Genomic DNA, 7724 nt, shown 5'->3' with positions numbered 1-7724 from the left:
ATTTCCAACAGTCTCCCACTTGCACTAGAGTCACCAATCTAGTTACATTGTGATGAATCGAACACCCATAGAGTTCTGGTGTTGATCATGTTTTGCTCGCGAGAGAGGTTTAGTCAACGGATCTGCGACATTCAGATCCGTATGTACTTTGCAAATTTCTATGTCTCCATCTTGAACATTTTCACGGATGGAGTTGAAACGACGCTTGATGTGCCTGGTCTTCTTGTGAAACCTGGGCTCCTTGGCAAGGGCAATAGCTCCAGTGTTGTCACAGAAGAGTTTGATTGGCCCCGACGCATTGGGTATGACTCCTAGGTCGGTGATGAACTCCTTCACCCAAATCGCTTCATGCGTTGCCTCCGAGGCTGCCATGTACTCCGCTTCACACGTAGATCCCGCCACGACGCTCTGCTTGCAGCTGCACCAGCTTACTGCTCCACCATTCAACATATACACGTATCCGGTTTGTGACTTAGAGTCATCCAGATCTGAGTCGAAGCTAGCGTCGACGTAACCCTTTACGACGAGCTCTTCGTCTCCTCCATAAACGAGAAACATGTCCTTTGTCCTTTTTAGGTACTTCAGGATATTCTTGACCGCTGTCCAGTGTTCCTTACCGGGATTACTCTGGTATCTTGCTACCAAACTCATGGCAAGGTTTACATCAGGTCTGGTACACAGCATGGCATACATAATAGATCCTATGGCTGAAGCATAGGGGATGACACTCATCTCATCTTTATCTTTTGCCGTGGTCGGTGACTGAGCCGAGCTCAATCTCACACCTTGTAACATAGGCAAGAACCCTTTCTTGGACTCATCCATTTTGAACCTTTTAAAATCTTATCAAGGTATGTGCTTTGTGAAAGACCTATGAGGCGTCCCGATCTATCTCTATAGATCTTGATGCCTAATATATAAGCAGCTTCTCCAAGATCCTTCATTGAAAAACATTTGTTCAAGTAGGCCTTAATGCTGTCCAGAAATTCTATATTATTTCCCATCAAGAGTATGTCATCTACATATAATATGAGAAATGCTACAGAGCTCCCACTCACTTTCTTGTAAACGCAGGCTTCTCCATAAGTCTGCATAAACCCAAACGCTTTGATCATCTCATCAAAGCGAATATTCCAACTCCGAGATGCTTGCACCAGCCCATAAATGGATCGCTGGAGCTTGTATACTTTGTTAGCGTTCTTAGGATCGACAACCTTCCGGCTGCATCATATACAGCTCTTCCTTAAGATGTCCGTTAAGGAATGCCGTTTTGACGTCCATCTGCCATATCTCATAATCATAGTATGCGGCAATTGCTAACATGATTCGGACGGACTTAAGCTTCGCTACGGGAGAGAAAGTCTCATCGTAGTCAATCCCTTGAACTTGTCGATAACCCTTAGCGACAAGTCGAGCTTTATAGATGGTGATATTACCATCCGCGTCCGTCTTCTTCTTAAAGATCCATTTGTTTTCTATCGCTCGCCGATCATCGGGCAAGTCAGTCAAAGTCCATACTTTGTTTTCATACATGGATTCTATCTCGGATTTCATGGCTTCTAGCCATTTGTTGGAATCTGGGCCCGCCATCGCTTCTTCATAGTTCGAAGGTTCACCGTTGTCTAACAACATGATTTCCAGGACAGGGTTGCCGTACCACTCTGGTGCGGAACGTGTCCTTGTGGACCTACGAAGTTCAGTAGCAACTTGATCCGAAGTACCTTGATCATCATCATTATTTTCTTCTTGAGTTGGTGTAGGCATCACAGAAACATCTTCCTGAGCTGCACTACTATCCCGCTCAAGAGGTAGTACTTCATCGAGTTCTACTTTCCTCCCACTTACTTCTTTCGAGAGAAACTCTTTTTCCAGAAAGCATCCGTTCTTGGCAACAAAGATCTTGCCCTCGGATCTTAAGTAGAAGGTATACCCTACAGTTTCCTTAGGGTATCCTATGAAGACGCATTTTTCCGACTTGAGTTCGAGCTTTTCAGGTTGAAGTTTCTTGACATAAGCATCGCATCCCCAAACTTTTAGAAACGACAGCTTAGGTTTCTTCCCAAACCATAATTCATACGGTGTCGTCTCAACGGATTTAGACGGTGCCCTATTTAAAGTGAATGTAGCTGTCTCTAGAGCGTATCCCCAAAATGATAGCGGTAAATCGGTAAGAGACATCATAGACCGCACCATATCCAATAGAGTGCGATTACGACGTTCGGACACACTGTTTCGCCGAGGTGTTCCAGACGGCGTGAGTTGTGAAACGATTCCACATTTCCTTAAGTGTGTGCCAAATTCATGACTTAAATATTCTCCTCCACGATCTGATCGTAGGAATTTTATCTTTCGGTCACGTTGATTCTCCACCTCATTCTGAAATTCCTTGAACTTTTCAAAGGTCTCAGACTTGTGTTTCATTAAGTAGACATACCCATATCTACTTAAGTCATCAGTGAGAGTGAGAACATAACGATATCCTCCGCGAGCCTCAACGCTCATTGGACCGCACACATCGGTATGTATGATTTCCAACACGTTGGTTGCTCGCTCCATTGTTCCGGAGAACGGAGTCTTGGTCATTTTTCCCATGAGGCATGGTTCGCATGTGTCAAACGATTCATAATCAAGAGACTCCAAAAGTCCATCAGCATGGAGCTTCTTCATGCGCTTGACACCAATGTGACCAAGGCGGCAGTGCCACAAGTATGTGGGACTATCATTATCAACTTTACATCTTTTGGCATCTACACTATGAACATGTGTAATATTACGCTCGAGATTCATTAAGAATAAACCATTGACCATCGGAGCATGACCATAAAACATATCTCTCATATAAATCAAACAACCATTATTCTCGGACTTAAATGAGTAGCCATCTCGTATTAAACGAGATCCAGATACAATGTTCATGCTCAAACTTGGCACTAAATAACAATTATTAAGGTTCAATACTAATCCTGTAGGTAAATGTAGAGGCAGCGTGCCGACGGCGATCACATCGACTCTGGAACCATTCCCGACGCGCATCGTCACCTCGTCCTTCGCCAGTCTCCGTTTATTTCGCAGCTCCTGTTGTGAGTTACAAATATGAGCAATGGCACCGGTATCAAATACCCAGGAGTTACTACGAGTACTGGTAAGGTACACATCAATTACATGTATATCAAATATACCTTTGGTGTTGCCGGCCTTCTTATTCGCTAAGTATTTGGGGTAGTTCCGCTTCCATTGACCCTTCCCCTTGCAATAAAAGCACTCAGTCTCAGGCTTGGGTCCATTCTTTGACTTCTTCCTGGCAACTGGCTTACCGGGCGCGGCAACCTCCTTGCCGTCCTTCTTGAAGTTCTTCTTACCCTTGCCCTTCTTGAACTTAGTGGTCTTATTGACCATCAACACTTGATGTTCTTTCTTGATTTCAGCCTCTGCTGACCTCAGCATAGAAAACACTTCAGGAATGGTCTTTTCCATCCCCTGCATGTTGTAGTTCATCACAAAGCTCTTGTAGCTTGGTGGGAGCGACTGGAGGATTCTGTCAATGACCGCCTCATCAGGGAGGTTAATATTCAGCTGGGTCATACGGTTGTGCAACCCAGACATCTTGAGTATGTGCTCACTGACAGAACTGTTTTCCTCCATCTTACAACTATAGAACTTGTCGGAGACGTCATATCTCTCGACCCGGGCGTGAGCTTGAAAAACTAGTTTCAGCTCTTCGAACATCTCATATGCTCCGTGATGCTCAAAATGCTTTTGGAGCCCCGGTTCTAAGCTGTAAAGCATGCCACACTGAACGAGGGAGTAATCATCAACACGAGTTTGCCAAGCATTCATAATGTCTTGGTTCTCTGGGACGGGAGCGTCACCTAGCGGTCCTTCTAGGACATATTGTTTCCTGGCAGCTATGAGGATGATCCTCAGGTTCCGGACCCAGTCCGTATAGTTGCTGCCATCATCTTTCAACTTGGTTTTCTCTAGGAACGCGTTGAAGTTCATGTTGACATGAGCGTTGGCCATTTGATCTACAAGACATATTTGCAAAGGTTTTAGACTAAGTTCATGATAATTAAGTTCTAATCAAATTATGAACTCCCACTCAGATTAGACATCCCTCTAGTCATCTAAGTGTTACACGATCCGAGTCGACTAGCCCGTGTCCGATCATCACGTGAGACGGACTAGTCATCGTCGGTGAACATCTTCATGGTGATCGTATCTTCCATACGACTCGTGTTCGACTTTTCGGTCTCCGTGTTCCGAGGCCATGTCTGCACATGCTAGGCTCGTCAAGTTAACCCTAAGTGTTTTCGCTGTGTAAAACTGTCTTACACCCGTTGTATGTGAACGTAAGAATCCATCACACCCGATCATCACGTGGTGCTTAGAAGCGACGAACTGTAGCAACGGTGCACAGTTAGGGGAGAACACTTCTTGAAATTTTTGTAAGGGATCATCTTATTTACTACCGTCATCCTAAGTAAACAAGATGCATAAACATAATAAACATCACATGCAATTACATAGTTGTGACATGATATGGCCAATATCATATAGCTCCATTGATCTCCATCTTCGGGGCTCCATGATCATCTTGTCACCGGCATGACACCATGATCTCCATCATCATGATCTCCATCATCGTGTCTTCATGAAGTTGTCACGCCAACGACTACTTCTACTTCTATGGCTAGCGCGTTTAGCAATAAAGAAAAGTAAGTTACATGGCGTTCTTCAATGACACGCAGGTCATACAAAAAATAAAGACAACTCCTATGGCTCTTGCCGGTTGTCATACTCATCGACATGCAAGTTGTGAATCCTATTACAAGAACATGATCTCATACATCACAATTCATCATTCATCACAACTTCTGGCCATATCACATCACATGATCAATCGCTACAAAAACAAGTTAGACGTCCTCTAATTGTTGTTGCATCTTTTACGTGGCTGCAATTGGGTTCTAGCAAGAACGCTTTCTTACCTACGAATAACCACAACGTGATTTTGTCAACTTCTATTTACCCTTCATAAGGGCCCTTTTCATCGAATCCGCTCCAACTAAAGTGGGAGAGACAGACACCCGCCAGCCACCTTATGCAACTAGTGCATGTTAATCAGTGGAACGGTCTCATGTAAGCGTATGTGTAAAGGTTGGTTCGGGCCGCTTCATCCCACAATACCGTTGAAGCAAGAAAAGACTAGTAGGGGCAAGTAAGTTGACAAGATCCACGCCCACAACAAAATTGTGTTCTACTCGTGCAAAGAGAACTACATATAGACCTAGCTCTGATACCACTGTTGGGGAACGTTGTAGAAAATTAAAATTTTTCCTACGGTTTCACCAAGATCCATCTATGAGTTCATCTAAGCAACGAGTCAAGGGAGTGAGTTTGCATCTACATACCACTTGTAGATCACGCGCGGAAGCTTGCAAGGGGATGGTGATGATGGAGTCGTACTCGAACGTGATTCGGATCACCGATGACCAAGTGCTGAACGGACATCACCTCCGCGTTCAACACACGTACGGGACGGACGACGTCTCCTCCGTCTTGATCCAGCAAGGAGGAAGGAGAGGTTGAGGAAGGCAGCTCCAATGGCAGCACGACGGCGTGGTGCAGTTGGTGCAGCAGTATTCCGTCAGAGCTTCGCCAAGCACGTACGGAAGAGGAGAGGTGTTGGGGAGGGGAGGGGCTGCGCCTTGGCTTGTGGTTCTGCAGCCCTCCCCTCACCCCTCTATTTATAGGGGAAGGGGCAAGGGGGGCCGGCCCCTCTAGATGGGATCTAGAGGGGGGGCGGCGGCCAGGGTGGGGGGACTTGCCCCCCAAACAAGGGGGGGGGGGGCGCCCCCTTTAGGGTTTCCCTCCCCAACCCTAGGCGCATGGGCCCAAGGTGGGGGGCGCGCCCAGCCCACCAGGGGCTGGCTGCTATCCCATGCGGCCCCATGTGGCCCCCCGGGAGGGGTGGCCCCTCCCGGTGGACCCCCGGAACCCCTCCGGTGGCCCCGGTACAATACCGATAAGCCCCCGAAACTTTCCGGTGTCTGTATAACAACTTCCCTTATATAAAACTTCACCTCTGGACTATTCCGGAACTCCTCGTGACATCCGGGATCTCATCCGGGACTCCGAACAACATTCGGTAGTCACATACTAGTCTTCCTAACAACCCTAGCATCACCGAACCTTAAGTGTGTAGACCCTACGGGTTCGGGAGACATGCAGACATGACCGAGACCACTCTCCGGTCAATAACCAACAGCGGGATCTGGATACCCATGTTGGCTCCCACATGCTCCTCGATGATTTCATCGGTTGAACCACGATGTCGAGGATTCGATCAAACCCTGTATACAATTCCCTTTGTCAATCGGTACGTTACTTGCCCGAGACTCGATCGTCGGTATCCCAATACCTTGTTCAGTCTCGTTACCGGCAAGTCACTTTACTCGTACCGTAATGCATGATCCCGTGGCCAACACCTTGGTCACCTTGAGCTCATTATGATGATGCATTACCGAGTGGGCCCAGAGATACCTCTCCGTCATACGGAGTGACAAATCCCAGTCTCGATCCGTGTCAACCCAATAGACACTTTCGGAGATACCTGTAGTGCACCTTTATAGTCACCCAGTTACGTTGTGACGTTTGATACACCCAAAGCACTCCTACGGTATCCAGAAGTTACACGATCTCATGGTCGAAGGAAGAGATACTTGACATTGGCAAAGCTCTAGCAAACGAACTACACGATCTTTGTGCTATGCTAAGGATTGGGTCTTGTCCATCACATCATTCTCCTAATGATGTGATCCCGTTATCAACGACATCCAATGTCCATAGCCAGGAAACCATGACTATCTGTTGATCACAACGAGCTAGTCAACTAGAGGCTCACTAGGGACATATTGTGGTCTATGTATTCACACGTGTATTACGATTTCCGGATAATACAGTTATAGCATGAATAAAAGACAATTATCATGAACAATGAAATATAATAATACTTTTATTATTGCCTCTAGGGCATATTTCCAACAAGAGGCGGCATCTAAGATAGCCTCGGCGAACAACAGGGGATGGATAGTCTATAATTTGAAGGGAACTATTGTTATAAACTAAAAAAATGATTCTGAACTGCAATAGTAGTGTAGCACAAATATACTGCTTTATGTATTCCGGTTGATCAGTTCATATCAACTTGACTTTCCAATGCTTGAACAATTGAATGAATTTTGCAATTGAAACTAAACACAAACTAACACCATCAAAACAGAGGTAATTGACGTGGTGCCACGCAATGTCTTATTGACCTTGGCCACCACACCAGCCTAAATTGTAAATAGATGCGCAAGCCAATCTCCGTACCTATAAGTATTCGGTGTAGGATAGTGCAAATAAGGGATATTAGCCTACAGAAATATGGGGTCATCGCAAGGTTGATCCCTTTCTTTTTCTATCATGTTCGTCTTCCTGAGTCCAAAGAGCATCCGACCCTTGCTTCAAAGATAAGGAGCCTCGCAAGGGTGACCAAAGCCAATATAGCAATCAAATGAGCCGATATCTCCTTGTAAGCATTGTGTTTATGTTGGTTATATCCTGCATTTGACATGAAACAGATGGTGTCATATTGAGTTGATCCACCGGCAAATAAAATCAAGGCATAAAGAAGTTGACTCCAGCTTGGGCATATGCTCACAACAATCAATAGATAGTAC

The sequence above is a fragment of the Triticum dicoccoides genome, chromosome 2B (genome assembly GCF_002162155.2).
Source record: "Triticum dicoccoides isolate Atlit2015 ecotype Zavitan chromosome 2B, WEW_v2.0, whole genome shotgun sequence".
Classification (NCBI taxonomy): domain Eukaryota; kingdom Viridiplantae; phylum Streptophyta; class Magnoliopsida; order Poales; family Poaceae; genus Triticum; species Triticum dicoccoides.
The sequence above is the reverse complement of the archived record's forward strand: the minus strand, read 5'-3'. Positions refer to the sequence as shown.